Consider the following 10017-nt stretch of genomic DNA (forward strand, 5'->3'; position numbering starts at 1 on the left):
GATTTACTTAATACTTAGTGGAGTTAGTGTGACTAGAAAATTAAGGTATTTATGATAAACTTGTAGTTAGTTGGTGGAGATATTGCCTTCACATGCATGCTAACTGAGATGAACATACATGTGGTGTAGTTGAGAGCTCATTCAATGTGCGGGTATAGTGTAGCCTTTTTTCACCGATCAACATGCTCTATGGTGGGTCCCGTGGCTTCATGTGAGGTTATTCAATTACTTCCCTATAGGTGAGCCAACCACATAACTCATGACTCATGAGCTCCACTTATATATATATGCAAGAAGAATCTAGTTCTCCTCATTCCAACACCAAGTTCTTGTCTTTGAGTTTTTAAGTTTTTCGCAATGATGCGCGGTTTTCTTATTGGGATTTTGTTGGTTGGGAGTTTTTGTTATGGCAATGCCAATACTGTTGAGGTAGTTGGATTTGGAGAATGTGCTGATTGCAAGGAGAATAATATCAAGACAAGCCAGGCATTGTCAATGATTTACTTTTGTCTCTTATCATAATTAAACATAAGCTAGTTCAATGCAAGTAATTGTTGGCCTTTTCAGGGTTAAAGGTGACCATTGATTGCAAGCTAGAAGATGGTAAGTTCCAAACAAGGGGTGTTGGAAAGCTCAATGAGGAAGGAGAATTCAAAGTGGATCTTCATCAAGAAATCCTGAAAGATGGAAAGTTGAGTGAAGAATGCTATGTGCAACTCCACAATGCTGCAAATGCACCTTGTGCATTTCACAATGGGTTAGAAGCCTCTAAGATCACTTTCATATCAAAGTCAAACGAAAAACACACTTTTGGACCGACCGGGAAACTCAAATTCTCGTCGGCAATTTGCTCTTCCACCACCTTTTTGCCGCCGCTCCCTAAAGACCACCCTTGGTTAAAGAAGTTTCACCACATTTTCCACCACCCACCCATTGTTCTCCCTCCGATACCCGACAAAAAGCCATGCCCACCGCCCGTAGTTGTTAAGCCGCCAGAGCCAAAACCAGAGCCCAAGCCAGGGCCAAAACCAAAGCCGATGCCCAAGCCAAAGCCTAAACCAGAGCCCAAGCCATGTCCACCCAAAATCTTGCCACCGCCTGTAATTTACAAGCCAAAACCGAAGCCATGCCCACCAAAAGTTTTGCCACCACCTATCCCATATTACAAGCCACATCCTAAAATCTTGCCACCACCTATCCCAGACTATAAGCCGCCTCCTAAAATCTTGCCCCCACCTATCCCAATCTACAAGCCGCATCCTAAAATCTTGCCACCACCTATCCCAATCTACAAGCCGCATCCTAAAATCTTGCCACCACCTATCCCAATTTACAAGCCGCATCCTAAAATCTTGCCACCACCTATCCCAATTTACAAGCCGCATCCAAAAATCTTGCCGCCAATCCCACCATTATATAAAAAACCATGCCCACCATTTTCACTCCCTAACCTTCCTCCTCTACCCACCCTTCCTCCAAAATGGAAGCATCATCCCCTCATACCCATTCCACCACACCCTTAAACTTTCCATCAGAAGTACGTGTTTAAATTTCTTGAGTCAACTCGTGTAGGATTATTCGAGTGCCCTTTAATGTTTCATGAAAGTAATAAAGATATGAAAGTAGATGGATAGATGTGTTGCGATTTGCCAAGGATGAGAGGCCTCGGTCTTTTGTTTATGATGTCAAGATTTGGTGTGTGAATTTGATGGAATTTGTAAATGTTCAAGGTTTGATTTGTTTTTGTAGCAACTTGAACTGTTTTAGTTGTTATCTTATATTTATGATTATTATGATTATATTTACATGTACTTGTTGAAATAAAAGAAGTCTTTGTTGCGCTAATAAGCCGCGTCTATTGTGGGTTTCTTTTAACTGCATCACCATGTTTTTTTTTATTTAAACGCCATGGGATTTTTGTTGTATAATTTCTTTTTATTATTAATTTTTATGTTTGTTTCTAGACTATAAAAACAGCTACTAAATTATTAAATTATGAAAAGTAAATATAGACCAACTAACTTTCTAAAAATGGTATAAACATAACTTTAGAACGTATTTTTGTTCTATAACTAAACTGAAAATAAACTAGAAATGATTTTTGATTTATTATTATTATTATTATTGCATGTCATGAGGATTGCTTGGTGTCACACCCCGACCATGACGGAACGTCGGGGCGCAACTGATTGTTCATCGCACACGACACTATTAAGTGACAATATTTAATCAACTCATTTAAATTCATAAAAACACAAAGAGTCACATAACTTGTTCATACAATAACCGAATTCAAATCATAGTAAATAATATATTGTTTGTTTTGCTAATATCTTAATAGTCTCGATAACGTTTTTTCTTCAAGTTCTCGAGTCAACCTAAAGTCAAACCTGTAACATTGCATAAATAGATTTTGTCAACGCAAAGGTTGGTGAGCAATTTCATAGTTTTTGAATAATAGATATATAATATAAAATTCCACAACTTGTATACAAAACAATAAATAATAGCAACAATTTAGATAAATGAAATCGTTAATAAGAATACATTAACGACACCTTTCTATAAAGGGATGTCAAATGTACTCGGATTTTGTATGAAATCGTTAATAAGAATACATTAACGACACCTTTCTATAAGGGGATGCCAGATATACTCGGATTTTATTAATCAACCATCCAAAAACGGTAAACACATTAGTACTTAAGCGTATAAGCATATAACACCAAATCGAGCATTTATTTAAGTAAAGTATACAATAAAGTTTGTGGTTTAAGACTCAAGTATAAATCATTTGGATTTGAATAAGTTTGCAATGTCACCCCCAAAATATAAAATAGTGAAACCGGGGGATGAAAGTGCTCACATTCAAGTAATAAACTTGAAAGATTTGATGATTTGGAGATTAACCGGAACGATGAGTTTAACGAACGAAGCCTAAAGGAGAAGAAGTCTTGTATTAGAAAAGTTGTCTTGGAAGTCTTTAAACGAAAATAAATGATAAGAAATGTAAACAATTTAAAGTTTAAGGTTTAAAATGTAAATATTTAAGAAATTATAATAATAGTCCTTTAAAAATGTAAGTTTGCTCGAAACCGGGTTAAAGTATCTAGCCCTTAATTTTACTCAACCTATGTTAAGTAATAAGGTGGGTAAAAATGCAAGTTGAAGCAAGCTCGGGGTTGTTGAGGAAGGTTTTATGGGTAATGTAACACCCCGACCAAAGTCGGATTATACATCGGGGCGCCACATATTGTTTCATTACTCGTGACACTATTGGGTGTCAATATTTAATAAATACATTCATTCGCGCACGCGCAAAGTAAACACAAGGTAACATAAATCATCATAAATCAATATATTATAAATCATAATATTCGAACAGCAAAAACTTGTCTTGATACATTTTAATCTAGGTCCAAAATAAAGAAAACTTCCTACGTGTCCTCAAGCTCCAAAACAGCTACTGCAAACCTGAACATGTGTTAAAATAAACGTCAAACACTTGCGTGTTGGTGAGAAATCAAGTTTAATACAATACATAGATAACAATAAATCTGCGCGCAACATGTGTATGTCTGGTTTTCAACAAGGGTGTAATCCGATCGGGACCAACTCTAAGATTCATAGACTGCCAGTGCTCACAATTGAGCTCACAAACAAGAAAGACTGTGCAAGTGTAAACAAAAGAGAAAATCATAAACGATAGTTCTCCCGTGTTCATCTAATGGTACCATGAGAACTGCGGAATAGACCGACAAGACGGTTAATGATCCACACATACAAATAAACAGCCAAGTCTACGTCCTCAACACATGGGATACTGCGCGACTAAAGTTCATAAACAGTTTAAGACTCTAAGTTTGTATGAACACATGAACATCCCAAAACATTAAAAGCAAAAAGGGATTAGGTACGAGATTACTCACTTGATAATCGGTGCGGTGTAAGATAAAGCAAGAACCAACTTTAAACAAGCACAAGTTAACCTATAAATAAGATTATTGTTTTAATGATTTGTTTTAAGTCTTGATTATAAGTTAGCATAATTAATAAGTAAATTATTATATATAATATATATTACCGGAAAAGCAGGGCAGAACAGAATAGAAGACGAAGGCAATGAGAGAGGAGACGGCAGAGGAAGGACAACGGCAAGGAGCAAGAGAGAACAGGAGAGTTTAAGTGCTTTGTGTGTGTAGTGTTAGGAAATTAACATTATTATTTATAGAGAAACCCTAGGGAACACAATCCCTAGAAAAGGGGAAAAGATCACCAAAAAGTAAAAGATTCCAAAAGCAAAAGATATCAAAAGATATGGCAGCTGCAGGGGACAAGAGAAAGCTGACAGGGAACAGTAAACAGGCATGGGCGGGTCAGATAAAGGTACTGGTCAAGCATGGAAAAAGCAGATCTCAAAAGATAATGTCAGTCACTTTTTCTGTCAACCAATGGGGTTGGTGCGCATGCTGCGCCAAAAGTGGCTTTTCAGACATAAGATAGGTCAGGTCAACAGCACAGAAGATAAGACAACACAAAAGTAAACAGCTGGATTAAACAGAAGAAAAGACTCAAGACATAGCGCGAGAAAGCTTGAGCGCGAAGGCAGACACAGAAGGTCAAGAGAGCGCGAGCGCGAAGGCAGACAGAACCAACCTTTGCGCGCCGCGGAAAGAACTATATTTCTAAGCGCGCCGCGGGAAGAACTTCAATTCTAAGCGCGTCGCGAGAAGAACTGTATTCCTTAGCGCGTCGCGGGAAGAACGGGATCCATAGCGCGCCGCGGGAAGAACTAAAATCCTTAGCGCGCTGCGGGGACAGTTCGTCTCGCGTATCGCAGTAACAGGTGGTCTTCACGCAGGCTTCCTTGTAAGGAGTCTGGCGCGTGGAGCTGCGCAGACAACCTTAGGCGGGAAGGAACAAAGGACAGTTAGGGGTTCAAGACTTAAGGCCGGGACGGCGACAAGAGGGAAAAGAAGGCGGAAAGAGAGAAGAAGAGGGACGGGACGGCGGAAAGAAAGAGAGAGAAAGAGGCGGGAAGGAAAATATATTATTATTATTAAAAGTAAAATATAAGTATAAATAAATATTAAATCATAACAGAAAGAGATCGGATCAGAGAAACGGGTACCTGGGTCGGGTCGGGGCAGATGTCACAGTCTCCCCTACTTTAAGAAATTTCGTCCCGAAATTTATCTCGAAGTAGGTTGCGCAGAGAACAGGTGCGGGTACTTGATCTTCATCTGATCTTCCCTTTCCCATGTAAACTCGGCTCCGCGCTTGGACTCCCAGCGAACTTTCACGATAAAGATGCGACTGCGCTTGGTTTGCTTAACCTCACGATCCATAATCTCAACAGGCTTCTCAACGAAATGCATAGATTCATCAACTTGAACTTCATCAAGTGGAATGTGAAGGTTCTCGTCAGCTAAACACTTCTTGAGATTGGATACATGGAACGTTGGATGCACATTACTGAGCGCGGGCGGCAGGTCAAGTCTGTAGGCAACTTTTCCTACACGCGCGAGAATCTTAAATGGTCCAACATATCGAGGAGCAAGCTTACCTTTCTTCCCAAAGCGGACAACACCCTTCCAGGGCGACACTTTGAGGAGAACAAGATCACCAACTTGGAATTCGAGAGGCTTCCGTCTACGATCTGCGTAACTCTTCTGTCGGCTTCTGGCAGTCAGCAGATGATCACGGATCTTGGCAATTTTATCGGTTGTCTCTTGAACAAGTTCGGGTCCTGTGATTTGAGCTTCTCCCACTTCGCTCCAACAAATCGGGGAGCGGCACTTACGACCGTAAAGTGCTTCAAATGGGGCCATACCGATACTGGAATGATAGCTGTTATTATAAGAGAACTCAATCAAAGGCAGGTGTGAATCCCAATTACCTCCAAAATCAAGAACACAAGATCGGAGCATATCCTCAAGAGTTTGAATAGTTCGCTCAGACTGACCGTCAGTCTGAGGATGATATGCCGTACTCATGTCCAAGCGAGTTCCTAGCGCAGATTGGAGAGATTTCCAAAAGCGAGATATAAACCGGTCATCGCGATCGGATATGATGCTCAAAGGAGTACCATGGCGGCAGACAATCTCTTTGACATAAAGCTGCGCGAGATGCTCAACACGGTAGTTTTCACGAATGGGCAGGAAGTGAGCAGACTTAGTCAATCGATCCACTATTACCCAAATGCTATCGTGTTTGCTTGTTGTCAAAGGTAACTTGGTAATAAAGTCCATCGTTATGCATTCCCATTTCCACGCAGGAATTTCTGGTTGTTCGAGCAAACCAGATGGGCGTTGGTGTTCAGCTTTTACCTTAGAACAGGTCAGGCATCTAGCTACGAACACAGCAATATCCTTTTTCATACCGGACCACCAATAAGTAATGCGCAAATCCTTGTACATCTTATCAGCGCCGGGATGAATAGAATACCGAGATTTATGCGCTTCACTCAGGATATCAGCGCGAAGATTCTCATCAAAGGGAATCCAGATGCGATTAAGATAACAGAGAATTCCACTCAGATTAGGGACAAAATGAGCTTCCGCGCCACACGCTAACTCGGCGCGAAAGTTACCATTACTGATGGATGCGCGCTGCGCGTCACGAATGCGCGATTCAAGGTTGCTTTGGATCGGCGCGAAGTGAAGCTGCGTGCGCGGCAAGATACAGTTAAGCTGGCAGGGTTTTCGGCTGAGCGCATCGGCTACCACATTAGCCTTACCAGGATGATACCGGATCTCACAATCGTAATCGCTGATGAGTTCGTTCCATCGGCGTTGTCTCATGTTAAGTTCCTTCTGATCAAAGATATGCTGAAGGCTTTTATGGTCGGTGTAGATGGTACACTTAGTACCATAAAGGTAGTGTCTCCAGATTTTCAAGGCAAAGACAACTGCGCCTAGTTCGAGATCGTGAGTCGTATAATTCTTTTCATGAACCTTGAGTTGCCTCGATGCGTAAGCGATAACCTTGCCTCGTTGCATAAGAACACAACCGAGACCTTGGTTGGATGCATCGCAATACACGACAAAATCATCATTACCCTCAGGTAGCGCAAGGACAGGAGCTTCACACAATAAACGCTTGAGCGTTAGAAAGGCTCCTTCTTGCTTCGAGCCCCAAATATACGGTTTACCTTTGTGCGTTAGAGCTGTTAAAGGCAAAGCGATCTTCGAGAAGTTCGAAATGAAGCGCCGGTAATAACCAGCTAAGCCCAGAAAGGAACGGATCTCAGAAGGAGTGGTCGGCGTAATCCAGTTCTTGATTGCTTCAATCTTGGATGGGTCGACATGAATACCCATCTTGTTCACAACATGGCCAAGAAACTGTACTTCATCAGACCAGAATTCACACTTGGAGAGCTTGGCAAAGAGCTGCTCGGTTCGAAGCTTTTGCAATACCAATCGAAGATGTTGCTCATGCTCGGCCTTGGTCTTAGAATAAATCAGAACGTCATCGATAAACACAATCACGAATTTATCCAAGAAAGGCCTACACACCCGATTCATTAGATCCATGAAAACGGCGGGTGCGTTGGTTAAACCGAAGGACATGACCAGGAATTCAAAATGGCCATAACGAGTTCGAAAAGCAGTCTTCGGAACATCTTCATCGCGGATGCGCAACTGGTGATAGCCAGAGCGGAGATCAATCTTGGAGAAACAAGAGGCACCTTGGAGTTGATCAAAGAGGTCGTCAATGCGGTAAGGGATACCGGTTTTTAATGGTGAGTTTGTTCAACTCGCGGTAATCAATACACATGCGAAACGATCCATCTTTCTTTTTAACGAACAACACCGGAGCACCCCAGGGTGAAGAGCTAGGGCGAATGAATCATTTAGCAGTCAACTCTTGAAGTTGGCTTGCCAATTCTTGCATCTCAGCGGGCGCAAGACGGTAAGGAGATTTAGCTACAGGGGAAGCACCAGGGACAAGATCAATACGGAACTCGACTTCACGAGCGGGAGGGATACCAGGAAGATCATCAGGAAAAACTTCAGGGAAATCACGCACAACAGGGATATCGCGAAGCTTCTTCTTTTCTTCAGCAGGTTTAACCACATGGGCTAAGAATGCAATACACCTTTTCCGCATGAGCCTTCGGGCTTCGGCGCAAGACATAAGTTTAAGACCGCGGGAGGGTTTCTCGCCGTAGATATGAAGATCACCATTTTCTCGAGGTATGCGAATCATCTTCTTGGCGCAAATAACTTCGGCGCGATTATGCGTAAGCCAGTCCATACCAATGATAACATCAAAACTTCCAAGGGGCATGGGGATGAGGTCGATCAGAAAATCATTTTCGTTAAGGTTAAGCGTGCAATCTTTAATCACTGAGTTAATTAAAACAGTTTCGCCATTAGCCAATTCAACTGAAAAATTTTCTTTTAAATCGTTGCGCGGTCGCGCAAGCTTCTGCTCAAACGCGCGAGAAATAAAACTTCGATCGGCGCCAGTATCAAAAAGTACAGAAGCATAAAATCCGTTAAGCAAAAATGTACCATTAACTACGTCATTATTCGCTTGCGCTTGGTGCGCGGTTATGTTAAAAGCTCGTCCGCGTGACACTTGGTTCGAAATCTGGTTCACCGGATTCGCTTGCGTAATCTGAACTTGTAGTCTTGGGCACGCGTTCCGGAAATGACTGGGATCACCGCAGTTATAGCACGACCTGGGTCGTGGGTTTTGGTAGGTTGGTTGTGGGTTCTGCGGGTAGACTGGTGGTGTTGGCACATTTGGATTGGCGGGAAGGACTCTACAGTTTTCTGCAAGGTGACCAGCGCGGCCACATCGGTTACAAAGTCGACATGGGACTTGAGGTGGGTGGTGGAGTCTACAGGTTGGGCAAAAGGGGTGGTTTCCTGTGTAGGGTTTCTTAGTTGGCGGGGCAGGGAGTGCGGGATTGGTTAAGGCATAGTTGTGGACTACAGGAGGTGTTGGGTAGGTTGACAGGGGTTGAGGGGCGTATACTAGAGGTTGGTAGGCGGGTTGCTGGACTATGGGCGGGCTGGTAAGCACGTAGACTTGTCTGCGCCTACGTTTCTGGTTATGGTTTGAGGGTTCTGGTTTGGTTTCTGCGGGTTCAGGGACAGTTTTGGTGGATTTGGTCTTCTCAGCTCCCCGCAGGAACAGAGTTCCTGCTCTGACATGGTTGTCGCTGAGCACAGCGGCCAACTCGATGGCGTCAGAGAGGGTAACTGGGTTTCTGGCCCATACAGAATCTTGAATTTCCATGGGAAGACCCCCAAGGAATTTCTCTATGGCTCGGCGGGAAGGGGTAACAAGGTGAGGGACAAGCAGGCTTAGTTCATGGAAGCGCGTCGCGTACTCGCATGCTTCACCGCTGTATTGCTTAAGATTCCAAAATTCTTCCTCCAGGCGCTTAACTTCGTTGGGAGGGCAGAACTCTCGCGTCAAAAGTTCCTTAAATTCCTCCCATGTCATGCTAGAAGCAGCTTCTGCGCCACGCGCATGAGCTACTCCATTCCACCATGTAAGCGCCCTTGCTTCCAGGACACTGGAGGCATATAGGGTTCGTCGGTCTGAGGGGCATTGGGTGTGGAGGAAAGTGTTTTCTATTTTCTCAAGCCACTGGAGCATCACGGTGGCTCCTTCAAGGCCTGTGAACTTTGGAGGGTTACCCGCGTTAAAGGACTTAATGTTGTAACCGGAGGTGTTGGTATTGTTTTGGCTCAAAGCTTGGGCTATTGCGGCGGCCATTTCCTGGGAATGTTGCTGCCTACGTCTGCGCGAGGCTTCTCTCCTCTGATGGCGGCGAGATAGCGGAGGCATTCTATAAAAGTTTTAATTTTAGTTAATATCTTGGTTTTTAGCGCAAAGCATAACCTCGAAAAGCTTGGTTTCACGGAGTCAGTTACTGTCAAAAGTTAAAGTAAAATAAATGACCCTAAATGCAGACTTAATAAAGGTAACAAATTCGAATCAAGAATCGACAATTCATGTATCACCATGACTTTCCGAATTCCCAATTTAAAATAC

At 42.9% G+C, this 10017-nt stretch overlaps 1 pseudogene; it reads left to right on the top strand.

Annotated features, from left to right (window-relative positions):
* Positions 1-357: 357 nt before the first annotated feature.
* Positions 358-1736, top strand: LOC143547410 (uncharacterized; annotated as a pseudogene).
* The last annotated feature ends 8281 nt before the right edge of the window (positions 1737-10017 follow it).

The sequence above is a fragment of the Bidens hawaiensis genome, unplaced genomic scaffold (genome assembly GCF_021521415.1).
Source record: "Bidens hawaiensis isolate Kalapana, Puna unplaced genomic scaffold, B.hawaiensis_p1.1 tig00014716_1, whole genome shotgun sequence".
Classification (NCBI taxonomy): domain Eukaryota; kingdom Viridiplantae; phylum Streptophyta; class Magnoliopsida; order Asterales; family Asteraceae; genus Bidens; species Bidens hawaiensis.